Source organism: Schistocerca americana, chromosome 4 (genome assembly GCF_021461395.2).
Source record: "Schistocerca americana isolate TAMUIC-IGC-003095 chromosome 4, iqSchAmer2.1, whole genome shotgun sequence".
Lineage (NCBI taxonomy): Eukaryota > Metazoa > Arthropoda > Insecta > Orthoptera > Acrididae > Schistocerca > Schistocerca americana.
The window spans coordinates 157,080,330-157,095,152 of NC_060122.1; positions in this window are offsets into that span (position 1 = coordinate 157,080,330).

The window sequence follows — 14,823 nt, forward strand, 5'->3', positions numbered from 1 at the left end:
CATACTGCTCCTGCTCCTCCTATCACTCCCACTCCCATTCATACTCCGGCTCCTACTGATGCCGCCGTCACCCGTCAGGATGGCTTTCCACTCTCCCCACTCGCACTGCTACACCTGCCCCTGCTTTCCCCACCCATGTCATCACCTGTCGCACCACAGTCGCCAACACGGAGCCTCCGTCTCACTTTCCATTCCAGCCAGACCCTCACCCTCCCTCCCGGTCCATCCTCGCCCAAAAAACCCAGCAAGCACCATTTAAGTGCTGACAGTGTCTTCACCCTCTCCACCAAGAAACCAACGCTCACACCTCTACCTTCTGACCCCCTCATGGACACCACCCCTCCTCCCACATCCTCAGCCCCTGCCCTATGCACATTTGTCCATCTCAAATTCCTTAAACCCCAAACCATCTCGGTAGAAATACGGAAGTATGTTCACAGCACCCCCACTGCTCAGCTTATCCCCCACACAGACTCCATCCTTATCAAATCTCTGTATCCTTCATTTCACACTGACCTACTTGGGAAAATTACCAATTTCAACTTTGCCCCCATGCGCCTCTCACATTCTTTCTTACCCCCTCCTCTCCTCATCAGCTCCAACCTCCCTCATGGTCCTGCAAACCTCAGTGCTGTGATCACAAACCTCATCCCTGTTTTCACAGAGGCAGAGTTGTTAGCGGAATTGAATGCATGCCCCGCCCTAGAAGTCCATTCAGCCTGTTAAATCTACAACGACTCTGGCCCTACCTTCCTGATGCACATGTTTGCTGTGTCTGCCTCAGCTATTGATCACCTCCTCACTCAGGACGCTCTGATTTATCACTGTCGCTACCCCATTGAAGGCTACCGTTTCCCTCCTCAATCCTACCACTGCCATCGATGCCTTCGATACAATGATCACATCACCCAAAACTGGGTGAAACCCCCCAACTGTCCCCACTGTAAAGTCTCTCACTTCCTAAAACAGTGTCCTAACATCACCTCTGCTCCTTCCTGCAACATCTGCAACAAATCCCTTCCCACTTACCACTGCAAATACAAGGCCACCAACTCTGAGCTTACCGCCCCTTTTTGCCCCATCGATCAGCCCGTCCACCCTAACAATTCCCTCTGCCAGCCCCCTATGGCCAAAGACACCATGCATTTCCTCACCATTGTCGTCCAGAACATACAACCCTTCCCATCCCCATGCCCTCCATCAGATTCCATTGCCACCTGCTCCATCTTCCATTTGAATGCCTACACCCCCTACTCCCACAAACTGGCCCACTTCACCTGACCCACTTCAGCACACTTGTTTGAGCCTCTCTCATCCTCCCTCTGCTCCCTCACCCCCTCCACACCCTGGCACACCAACACTCTCATCTCCTCCATCAAAACATTTGCCTATTGCCTGCCAACAAATGCCTCTTCATGCATACCCTGTCCCAGCATCAGGTCGTCTCCTACATCTACATCTACCTCTACATGATTACTCTGCAATTCACATTTAAGAGCTTGGCAGAGGGTTCATCGAACCACAATCGTACTATCTCTCTACCATTCCACTCCCGAAAAGCGCGCGGGAAAAACGAAGTCCTAAACCTTTCTGTTCGAGCTCTGATTAATTTTATTTTGATGATCATTCCTACCTATGTAGGATGGGCTCAACAAAATATTTTCGCATTCGGAAGAGAAAGTTGGTGACTGAAATTTCGTAAATAGATCTCGCCGCGACGAAGAACGTCTTTGCTTTAATGACTTCCATCCCAACTTGCGTATCATATCTGCCACACTCTCTCCCCTATTACGTGAAAATACAAAACGAGCTGCCCTTTTTTGAACCTTTTCGATGTCCTCCGTCAATCCCACCTGGTAAGGATCCCACACCGTGCAGCAATATTCTAACAGAGGACCAACGAGTGTAGTGTAAGCTGTCTCTTTAGTGGATTTGTTGCATCTTCTAACTGTTCTGCCAATGAAACGCAACCTTTGGCTCGCCTTCCCCACAATATTGTCTATGTGGTCTTTCCAACTGAAGTTGTTCGTGATTTTTACACCCAGGTACTTAGTTGAATTGACAGCCTTGAGAATTGTACTATTTACTGAGTAATCGAATTCCAACGGATTTCTTTTGGAACTCATGTGGATCACCTCACACTTTTCGTTATTTAGCGTCAACTACCAACTGCCACACCATACAGCAATCTTTTCTAAATCGCTTTCCAACTGATACTGGTCTTAGGATGACCTTACTAGACAGTAAATTACAGCATCATCTGCGAACAACCTTAGAGAACTGCTGAGATTGTCACCCAGGTCATTTATATAGTTCAGGAACAGCAGTGGTCCCAGGAAGCTTCCCTGGGGAACACCTGATATCACTTCAGTTTTAGTCGATGATTTGCCGTCTATTACTACGAACTGCGACCTTCCTGACAGGAAATCACGAATCCAGTCCCACAGCTGAGACGATACCCCATAGGCCCGCAGCTTGATTAGAAGTCGCTTGTGAGGAACGGTGTCAAAAGCTTTCCGGAAATCTAGAAATACGGAATCAACCTGAGATCCCCTGTCGATAGCGGCTATTACTTCGTGCGAATAAAGAGCTAGCTGCGTTGCACAAGAACGATGTCTTCTTAAACCATGCTGAATACGTATCGATAGATGGTTCCCTTCGAGGTGATTCATAATGTTTGAATACAGTATATGCTCCAAAACCCTACTGCAAACCGACGTCAATGATATAGGTCTGTCTTTCGATGGATTACTCCTACTACCCTTCTTAAACACTGGTGCGACCTGCGCAATTTTCTAATCTGTAGGTACAGATCTATCGGTGAGCGAGCGGTTGTATGTGATTGCTAAGTAGGGAGCTATTGTATCAGCGTAATCTGAAAGGAACCTAATCGGTATACAATCTGTACCTGAAGACTTGCCCGTACCAAGCGATTTGAGTTGCTTTGCAACCCCTAAGGTATCTACTTCTAAGAAAATCATGCTAGCAGCTGTTCGTGTTTCAAATTCTGGAATATTCCATTCGTCGTCCCTGGTGAAGGAATTTCGGAAAACTGCGTTCAGTAACTCCGCTTTAGCGGCAGAGTCGTCGGGAACAGTACCATCGGCACTGCGCAGCGAAGGTATTGAGTGCGTCTTGCCGCTTGTGTACTTTACATACGACCAGAATTTCATCAGATTATCTACCAAATTTCGAGACAATGTTTCGTTGTGGAACCTATTAAAGGCATCTCGCATTGAAGTCCGTGCCAAATTTGGCGCGTCTGTAAATTGTAGCCTATCTTCGGGATTTCGCGTTCTGAACTTTGCATGCTTTTTCAGTTGCCTCTGCATTAGCGTTCGGATCTGTTTTGTGCACCATGAGGGATCGGTTCCATCTCTTAGCAGTTTATGAGGTATGAATCTCTCAATTGCTGTTGCTACTATATCTTTGAATTTGAGCCACATTCTTAATGAAACCTTCCTACAACCTGTCCATGTTGTCTGCGCCTCTCCCTATCTCCTTCTCCTAGCATGAGGTGGGGGCTGCTATTGGCCACCTCAAGCATATCCCTATCCAGCGACAAACACTGCTCACTTAACCGACCAAGCACCTCATCCACAGCCTCTTTTTTCCCGTTCCTCACTGTCACCTGTGCCACGATGTATATCTGTCCCCTGAATTCGCCTTCCATGTTAACCACACTTTCTCCACATATGTGATTGCCACAGATGTCGTCATCAACAGCCGTGACCATACCACCCTTTGACAGTAGCATCAGTTCCATGTTACTCTCCAAGGTAAGTTTGTTCCTCTCCCACAGTACACTGATCCCAAAAGTGACTCCACCACTGATGTCATCCTCATTTCTCCAATCTCCTTGGTCATATCACCACGGAAGTCCTACACCCTATTGGTAATGACCACGTACCAGTCCTTCTCACAAACTCCTCAGTCCATCACCTATCTTCTGGTCCCCCCCCCCCCCCCCCCCCACCCTGTGACCCTCCAAAGATCGTCCGTGACTACTGCCGAGCTGACTTGAATGACTGCCAGGAATCCATTGCCACCACCCAGGTCGAAGGCCACACACTCACCATTCGACACCCCACTGACCTCACCCACGAAGCGTCCTTCCTCCAGAAGAGCATCGCTGACGCTGTGTAGGCCCAAGTTCCAAACAAAATTATCCACCCACACTGCCCTGCTCTTCCTCCACAGGCTGTCCTTCTTCTCCGTAAACCCTGCAAGGCTCTACTGCTCCTTCGTCCACACCTGAGACTGTGATACAATCCTCCGCCACCGGGAATTACGACACACACAACCTCTCACCATCAAAGAACTGCGGAGACTGACGCCAGACATTTACACAACTCAACGTTAGCCTTCCTGTCAACTCCTCCAAGTACTGGTCTGACATGCATCACCTTAGTGCTAGCCACATTACCCCCTTCTCCACAACAATTGTCCCTTCCCTGTCAACCTCAGTAAGGTTAACCATTTTGCTTCCCTCTCTGAGATCTTATCCATTTCCAACGATTCCCATTTTGACTACTGCCTCTTCCCCACCATCTTTGAAGGCACTGATACCTCCATCACACCACTCGCCCCCAGTTTCCAGTACGTGGATCAGTTAACCCCCTCAGATTTAAACACTCCCATTACAGCACAGATCCAGGATCTAATTCAAAATCTTCATATTTACTTTTCGAAAGGTATCTAAAGTAACTGATGATTTGACACGAAAAGTAGGCTACTTTGCTTATTTTCATTTGCTTATGTCATATGGTATTATATTTTGGGTAACTCTTCTCATTCTCAAAGAATATTTTTGGCTCGCAAATGGGCAGTTCAGGCAATACATGCTGTAAGTTCATGAACCTCTTGTTGACCCCTCTTCACTAGTCTAGCCTCTCAATACATATATTAATTACTGTAATTTCTTGTCAAAAATATCAGCTTATTCCCAAGAATTATCAGCTTTCACTCAATCAACACTAGACAGAAATCCAACCTGCATTTGGATTGCACTTCCTTGACTCTTGTGCAGAAATGTCTGCAGTCTACTGCCGCATCCATTTTTGATAAGCTACCACAAATTCAAAAAACTTAGCAGTAATCCGCTCACTTTCAAATCGAAACTGAAGAGTTTCCTCATGAGTCACTCCTATTCTGTCGAGGAGTCCTTGATTCCTGATTCCTATGTTATATTGTTGATTGGCTTAACTTAAACTTATGTCTTGTCATTTTTGTGTTCATAAACATTTTTTTATCTGTTATTACCTTTATGATCTTATTAAAAGTACTGAAACTTTCCATGGCTTTAGAGATTTCCTCATTAGTTTGCTCCTATGGAACCAGATGTGTAAAATAAGAAAAGTCAGAGTCACACTTTTCCCTAAATGCATCGCCACCTGTGGTCACAACTGCATCACCTACTGCCACCTCAAGGAGTCTCCCCTCCACTTCCTGGCTGTCCATGCTACCTTGTATAATGTCATTTTCTTCACCAGCTTTTATGCCGACCCGTGGAGTACTTCCCCACATCCTGTTGTTCCAAACCCAACAACCCTTCTGACACCTCCTCCTATCGCCCCATCTGCCTCACCTCCATGTTCAGTAAGATCTCTGAATCAATCCCCTCCCAATACATTCATTACCACCTCAATCAGCACCATTTCCTTCCACGTAACAAATGTGGCTTCTGGCCCTTCTTCTACACCAATGACCAGTTCTTAATCTTACCAACCTTCTTTCTTTCCTATTTAGCTCCCTTCATTCTGCTATCTTTGCTTCTCTCAACATTCAGAAGGCTTATGACCATGTACGGCATCCTGGGATCCTCTTTAAACTCCAGACTTATGCCCTTCCTTTCAATTTCGTCTCTCCTGTTGCTTCCTTCCTCTCCCATCATCCTTCCTATGTCACCGTCCTCAATACTCACTTCTGTACATTTTATCCCATTGGGGTCATTCCCCATGACTCTGTCCTTTCCAATTTCCTCTTTCTACTGTATACTGCATATACACCCAAACCTCCCCCACCTGACCACCTCCTCCAGTCCCTCTATCCTACCCTTCAATAGTCCGACTCTACGCTTCCAACCCACCTCGACCACGTCACTGCTTCTTTTCATCAACCCTTACAAGACCCAGGCAATCATAGGCTTTACCACGCCTCCTTCCAGCTCCACAATTTTTACCTCACCGTTTGCAGTCGTTCTCTCCAACTCACTCCTACCCTGAAATTCCTTGGCCTCACCCACGACTGTCACCTCATCTGCACTACCCATCTCCTTGCAATTCAGCACAAAGCCCACAATAGATTCCACCTCCAGAAACTCCAGTCTGGGCCGACATGGGGAATGCATCCTACCGCCATCCTTCACACCTAGTTTTCCACCCCACCCAGGTTCTATAATGCCCTCCTATTCCTCGAACGCGAAGCACTCTGCCTCACTTTCTGTATCCACCTCCCGTCCCCCACAAGGAGCCTTCATTCCCTTCCTGCATCTTCTCCTTTTCCTCAAATGGATCCAAACCCTGTATATCATCTGCAGACTTTATCCCCCTGCCCTCCAGGTGCCTGTTATCCTCTCTACCTCCCATATGTTGCCGCATCTTTACCGTTCTGTCCCAATCTCTATCTCCACTCCTTCCACCTCTTTTACCAATGCAGCTTCCAGCACCTGCCCCTCCTGGACGATGTGCTTTGCCCCAATATCTACCCCTCCTACCACCTCTAGCCCAACCTTTCCCCCCTCCCCAGGGCTCCCTCTCTCCTCCTTACCCTTCCCATGACCGATTTGTCCTCCCTTCCAACGATCCCCTTTCATGTCTTTGTGCTCAATCCTAGATTGCTTTCCCTCTCCCCCGCCCCCCCCCCCCTGTCTCCAGCCCCTGTCCGTACCACCCCACCCAATTTTTTCATTCCACCCTCTCCAGCTCCTCCTTCCCTGCTGCACCTTCCTCTCTCATCTCTTTCCTCCTTTCAGGTCTCCCCTCCCTCAGCAGGTCCCTCCACTTTTCTTTTTCATAGTTTTAATCTTTGTGATGTGTGCTACGCCTAGTGCAGTGTTTTAGAAGTGCTGTCGATTTCGTGTGGATTTTATCTTGTGCCTACTGTTATCTTATGCTTGTGCATATCATCAAATGTGTTTTTATCTTCATGGTGCATTTTTTAACTGTGTGCCACAATGAACATCTCCATGTCAGCGTATTTTTCACACCTACTGTCTGGCGCATTATTATGTTCTTATATTTCTTTTTATCGCCTTATTATATGTTTCGTGTCATCTTTGTTGTAATTCATGTAGTATCTCTCGATTGAAGAGCGACGGATTGTGCAGCTGACAGCTCTCCCCTGCCTGTGTGAGGCAGGGGAATGAAATAACAATAAAGAAAAAAAAAACATAATAAGGTCGGAACCGATGAGCATCACCGGAGCCACCGCCACAGCAGCTGTCGTCGTCCAGTCCACCGCCCCTCTTCTGACAGAGACTTCGCGCTACCAGGACCAAACACTACCAGCTAGGTAGGTCGGGACTAGGACATTATTTCGGGGATTGTAGTGAGGAAATTTAAAATGACACCACTAGTACTCGTAGCAGAACTTAGCATTCAAGACGAGTGGACTAGTAGCGTTTCAGAACTTTTGTTTCCATTGTATAGTCTAGCAAGTGACTTCATTCTTGGCAGTAGCAAAAATAGCGTTTTGTGACATTTGGTATTTAATCTGAAGGCTCTCCAAGGATATTTAAGTCGTTTATTGAAATAATCAGAATTTTGTAAATAAACAATTTCTCAGTTCAGTACAGCGTGTGTGTCTTGTGTTGGATATAAAACACAACGATGCCGTGGGGTCCTCGCAGGAACGGAGGTTCAATAACAGCGAGTACCATCGTACAGAGCAAAATGACCATGACACTTATAACAGAGAGTAGGGTGCGCTGGGAGAGCAGCATGGTAATATCCATAAGCAGTGACAGAACAACAATAATCATTTCTATCAGTGTAAGCGGAAATGTGATAACATATGGTATCATCTTGGTTACAAAACCACTAATCAAATTCATGACTGGTAGAATCAGATACAGGATTACCATACGAATCAGAACTGGAATTATCCGATTCCAGATGGGATTGTGGCGGCCAATGGATATCATCCACCCACTTTCAACCTGGAAACAACTGCAACCACATTCAGTCCCAAGCGCGTGGCTGAAGTATAGGTTAGGGCTATAGCCAAATAATCCAAGTGTCTAGGTGTGATAAAGGATTTGTCATTCAGGGCAATCTACACCCTAACACCGTTAAATGTGACAGTCTATACTTTGCCATATCTCATTCTGCATTAAATGCTTATTTAGCGAATATTCTAACTAGAGTCATAATACAAACAAGTGCTGTGGCTAGTGTAATCATCACTGAATTGTATAACAGGGTATGAGAAGGCGTGGTTGATCCTACGTTGCCTGTAAGCAACTCCAAGATACTGGGAGTAGTAGGCAGCAGATCATGTAATGTGAAATGGCAACAAGATGCATACAGTGAAGAGTCAAAGACACTGATACACCTACCTAATATCGTGCAGGACACCAGCGACGACACAGAAGTGCCGTAACACGACGTGGCATGGACTCCATTAATGTCTGAAGTAGTGCTGGAGGGAACTGACACCATGAACCATTAAGGTCTGGTCATAAAATCCGTAAAATTACGAGGGGGTGGAGATCTCCTCTGAAAAGAACTTCCAAAGGCATCACAAACACGCTCAATAATGTTCATGTCTGGAGCGTTTGGTGGCAGCGGAAGTATTTAAACTCAGTAGAGTGTTCCTGGAGTCACTCTGTTGCAATTCTGGACGTGTGAGGTGTCGCATTACCCTGCTGGAATTGCCCAAGTCCGTCGGAATGCACAATGAACATGAATGGATGAAGGTGGTCAGACAGGATGCATACGTACGTGTCACCTATTAGAGTCGTATGTAGATGTATCACTCCAACTGCACACGCACCACGCCATTACAGAGCCTCCACCAGCTTGAAACGTCCCCTGCTGACATGAAGGGTGTATGAACTCATGAGGCCATCACCACACACGTACACGCCCATCCACTCGATGCAATTTGAAAGGAGACGGTCGCATTCTTGCAGGGTCTTTTGCCAGTCGCAGCGGTGTTATAGATATGATGTTTTACCGGATTCCTGATACTCACGGTACATTCGTGAAGTGGTGTTACGGGAAAATACCCACTTCATCGCTACCTCGGAGAAGCTGTGTCCTATCGCTCGTGCGCCAACCATAACACCACCTTCAAACTCACTTAAATCTTGATAATCTGCCATTATAGCAGCAGTAACCGATCTAACAACTGTGCCAGACACTTGTTGTCTTATAAAGGCCTTGCCGACTACACCGCTATGTTCTGCCTGTTTACATATCTCTGTATTTGAAAACGTATACCTATACCAGTTTCTCTGGCGCTTCAGTGTAAAGTAAAGTAGGAAATGTAGCAACCTCACATTCTTTCGTATTAATTTATTCTCGGGTTGTTAAGCGAATTTTACGAAGTGGTTTCATCTCTGAGGGAAAGATAGATACTGATTTCTCCATGGGGAAATGTGAGTTGGTACTGTGTGGAGCAAAGGCCCAGAACTTAAATTTACAGTAATGGTGAATCATCACTTAAATAGGCAGCAGCCTGAGATAACTACTCTTACTAATATACAGAAGCAAGTAAGAAATTACGTAACGGAATCTACATACTATCTGAGCAATAGATAGCATGCATTCTTAACAACTATATTGTTGAGTTATTACAAGGTGTTTCAGAAGAGATATGGTATAATACAGGAATGCCAATGCTATCTCAGCCTCATTCCATATGGCACCATCCGTCATCAATCCCGTTACGTTACTGGAAAGGGAGGCCTTGTACCCCACCAGGATCTCAAGGAATACTTCCAATAGTGTTCCACATATGGGAATATATATATATATATATATATATATATATATATATATATATATATATATATATATCTGTGTGTGTGTGCTTGAACGTAATGAGTGAGTCTGTTCGTGTGTGTGTGGGGGGGGGGGGGAGGGGCGTTTCTACAGGGTGGTCGATTGATAGTGACCAGGCCAAATCTCTCACGAAATAAGCATCAAACGAAAAAACTACAAAGAACGAAACTCGTCTAGCTTAAAGAGGGTAACCAGATGGCGCTATGGTTAGCCAGCTAGATGACGCTGCTATAGATCGAACGGATATCAACTGCGTTTTTTAAAATAGGAACCCATTTTTATTACATATTCGTGCAGTACGTACAGAAATATGAATGTTTTAGTGGCACCACTTTTTTCGCTTTGTGATAGATGGCGCTGTAATAGTCACAAACGTATAAGTACGTGGTATCACGTAACATTCCGCCAGTGCGGACGATATTCGCTTCGTGATACATTACCCGTGTTAAAATCGACCGTTTACCAATTGCGGAAAAGGTCGATATCGTGTTGATGTGTGGCTATTGTGATCAAAATGCCCAATGAGCGTGTACTATGTATGCTGCTCGGCATCCTGGACGATATCATCCAAGTGTCCGGACCGTTCGCTGGATAGTTACTTCACTTAGGGAAGCAGGAAGTCTTAAGCCACATGTGAAACGTCAGCCACGACCTGCAACAAATGATGGTACCCAAGTTGGTGTTTTAGCTGCTGTCGCGACTAATCCGCACATCAGTAGCAGACAAATTGCGCGAGAATCGGGAATCTCAAAAACATCAACACCGATTGCACCCGTACCATATTTCTATTCACCAGGAATTGCATGGCGACGACTTTGAACGTCGTGTACAGTTCTGCCACTGGGCACAAGAGAAATTACGGTACGATACAGATTTTTTGCACGCGTTCTATTTAGCGACGAAGCGTCATTCACCAACAGCGGTAACGTAAACCGGCATAATATCCACTATTGAGCAACGGAAAATCCACAATGGCTGCGACAAGTGGAACATAGCGGCCTTGGCAGGTTAAGATATGATGCGGCATTATGGGAGGAAGGATAATTGGCCCCAATTTTATCGATGGCAATCTGAATGGTGCAATGTATGCTGATTACCTACGTAATGTTGTAGCGATGTTACTACAAGATGTTTCACTGCAAGACAGAATGACGATGTACTTCCAACATGATGGATGTCCGGCACATAGCTCGCGTTCGGTTGAAGCGGTACTGAAGAGCATATTTCATGACAGGTGGATTGGTCGTCGGAGCACCATACCATGGCCTGCACGTTCACCGTATCTGACGCCCCCGGAGTTCTTTCTGTGGGGAAAGTTGAAGGATATTTGCTATCGTGATCCACCGACAACCCCTGGCAACATGCGTCAGCGCATTGTCAATGTATGTGCGAACATTACGGAAGGCGAACTACTCGCTGTTGAGAGGAATGTCGTTACACGTATTGTCAAATGCATTGAGGTTGATGGACATCATTTTGAGCATTTATTGGATTAATATGGCATTTACAGGTAATCACGCTGTAACAGCATGCGTTCTCAGGATTGATAAGTTCACGAAGGTACATGTATCACATTGGAACAACCGAAATAAAATGTTCAAATTTACCTACGTTCTGTATTTTAATTTAAAAAACCTGCCTGTTACCAAATGTTCGTCTAAAATTGTGAGCCATTTGTTTGTGACTATTACAGTGCCATCTATCACAAAGCGAAAAAAGTGGTCCAACTGAAACATTCATATTTCTTTACGTACTAAACGAATATGTAATAAAATATGGGGGTTCCTATTTTTAAAAAACGCAGTTGATATCCATTTGACCTATGGCAGCGCCATCTAACGGTCCAACCATAGCGCCATCTGGTTTCCCCCTTCAAGCTAGACAAGTTACGTGCTTTGTAGTTTTTTCGTTTGATGCTTATTTCGTGATATATTTGGCCCGGTCAGTATCAATGGACAGCCTTGTATATATTGTAGTGTCGATATTTTTAGGAAAGGCTTGTGTTATTCAGTATTTCAGTATTTCATTAGTAATGTATAAAGGTAGATGGAAAAGTACTGTATATACTAGCATATGTGTGCACTTTATAGTGATATATATAAATATATATGTGTGTATGTGTGTGTATCACAGATTATTTAACTAGGTCAGATAAACTAAGATTTTGATATGGAAGGGAGAATATGGATTGACATGTAATGAATGTGATCAAGTATGAATTGTAATTTAAGTACAGTGATGGATTGTGGCTTAGAATTGTGATAATACCTAGCAAACATGAAAGGAAGTTATCACAAACAAGGTATTTAAAGTTAGATAATAGTACATTGCTACGGAAATAAGGACCATTAAATTTGTGTCTTAAGGACAATTGTAAATGTGGGTTAATTATCAGTAACTGAATTTTGTTTCATTTTCAGAAGTGGTAAAGTCGGTTTAGTTTTATGAACAGATGTACCGTTTTGTGTAGATACATGAACGTTTTAAAGAGAGTGAACGATTAAAGCCTTTCTGCATAACGAAAGAAAAGCATTTAACCAAAGTCTAGGCCACAAAGGTTTCTAAATAATCCAGTTAATTAAATTATAAATTATAATTCTGTCAAATTAAGATAAATTCTAAGCTGAGCAGGAGAGTATAGAGTAAACTGAGAGTTTCGTCCCGAGATAATCTGCTGTTTTCCACTTTCGTGTTTTATTTGTTTACTGTGACACTTTCTTACCGCTCAGAGCTACTGAGGTGCAAAAATTCATAAAGCTGCAAATTTTTTCCACAAGGGGCGAATACGATTTGCAGTATACACTGACTTTTAACATCTTCTCATTCCTGTAGCAGGCTGTGAGTATGTTCCCACTGCCTCGCAAAGTCCTCCCACAATGACATTTACTGCTCTACGCAGTGTAGTAGGTTGTGTATCCATACGGCTAGAACGGTAATTATTTTAAATTCTACTGTGGCGTTTATGCCGTATCCCTGCCAAGATTATCACATTTTGTTGCTATGTTTTAATGCACAGCGCAGAAATATTTTGTTACGGGCAGCTAGCGAACTGGTAGGGTCACGAAGCAGACTCGTCGAACGACGCAACAAATGGTCACATAGCGTGAGAACGGCCGGGCCAGCAAGAGTAGTATTGTACCGGAACGGAGAGACAGTGGAGATTCACCTATAACGCTGGGTGCCAAGTAGACACAATTTTATTATATGTTTTTGCTGTTTAAGTATTAATATACAGCTCCAACCCTGCTGATGACGTTACATGATCTGAGAACTTGTTAATAATAATTTTACTACTACTCAGTTCATCAGCAAATTATAATAACGAATTTTATTTACTGTCAGTGTTTATTGATGGAAAGGATGCACCAATCTCAAGTGCACCTTGAGAGGGCAGGCGCCAAACTGCCTAGATAGCTCATTACCAGTCTATGACAGGTTTTCGAAGACGTAAAACATGAAACCTGATCTCATCTAAAGAGGATCAGTTTCTTGAGAAATTGCCTATGATGAAGTACTTGTGCGATATTGTATTAATTCAAGGCAGTCTACGATCAGTTTTCGAAGTGGAAACACGCGAAATAGCGTGTCAAAATAAAGATGGAAGTGAATGTCATAGTTGCCTCGGAAAACGTATTTGTGCGATCTCATGTTGATTCTAAGATCATGTGAAGCAGTTTTGTGACTTCTGCCGTGCTTAGGGTCATTAATGACCGGGAATCTTGATATGAATATTAACGATACATGAATTTAGAAATCGTTTTACTAATTTTGCAGTTAATACAACATAATTAGTTGGCATTCTAACATTTTACGATTCTTACTACGCTTAGCATCTAAAACCGCTCACTCGTCATATTCTTATGAATTGTTTATGGTACAGCCTTAGAACTCGCAACCGATGGAGAAGAAACCAAGTAGGATAACGGCTACGGGACATTTTTAGAGCCGGCCGTTGTGGCCGAGCGGTTCTAGGCGCTTCAGTCCGGAACCGCACTGCTGCTACGGTCGCCGGTTCGAATCCTGCCTCGGGCATGGATGATGTGTGATGTCCTTCCGTTAGTTAGGTTTAAGTAGTTCCAAATATAGGGGACTGATGACCTCAGATGTTAAGTCCCATAGTGCTTAGAGCCATTTGAACCATTTGAACATTTTTAGAAGCCGCGAGGTGAGTAAACTGGCTGCAATGCAGTTACAAGAAGTAAGGGGTGGAGGCACTAGGCTTTCGTATGTAAATCGTACATAGCATCACCTGTGTCGCCGGGTACATATTGTGCGAGACGATAGTTCTAACATTCATTCCACTGGCTGCTATGACAGCGTTACACTATGATATGGAAAACCACGTCTCAGCATCAGGCGCTAGCAGAGAAAGTTTATGGAAACTTTTATAACATCATTCATCACTCCTCTTACTACAATGCAGGAAGTTCATTCAAAGTCTGATGAATCTGTTGTTGTGTCATACTGGGTGCTTATCATTAAACTTTCACTATTTAACACCTTTGGAGAAAGGAGAACCACTTGCATGAATATTAAGAGCTTTGATGGAAACCCAGTTCTAAGCAAAGAAGGGAAAGCAGAGAGGTGGAAGGAGTATATAGAGGGTCTATACAAGGGCGATGTACTTCAGGACAATATTATGGAAATGGAAGAGGATGTAGATGAAGATGAAATGGGAGATATGATACTGCGTGAAGAGTTTGACAGAGCACTGAAAGACCTGAGTCGAAACAAGGCTCCCGGAGTAGTCAACATTCCATTAGAACTACTGACAGCCTTGGGAGGGCCAGGCCTAACAAAACTCTACCATCTGGCG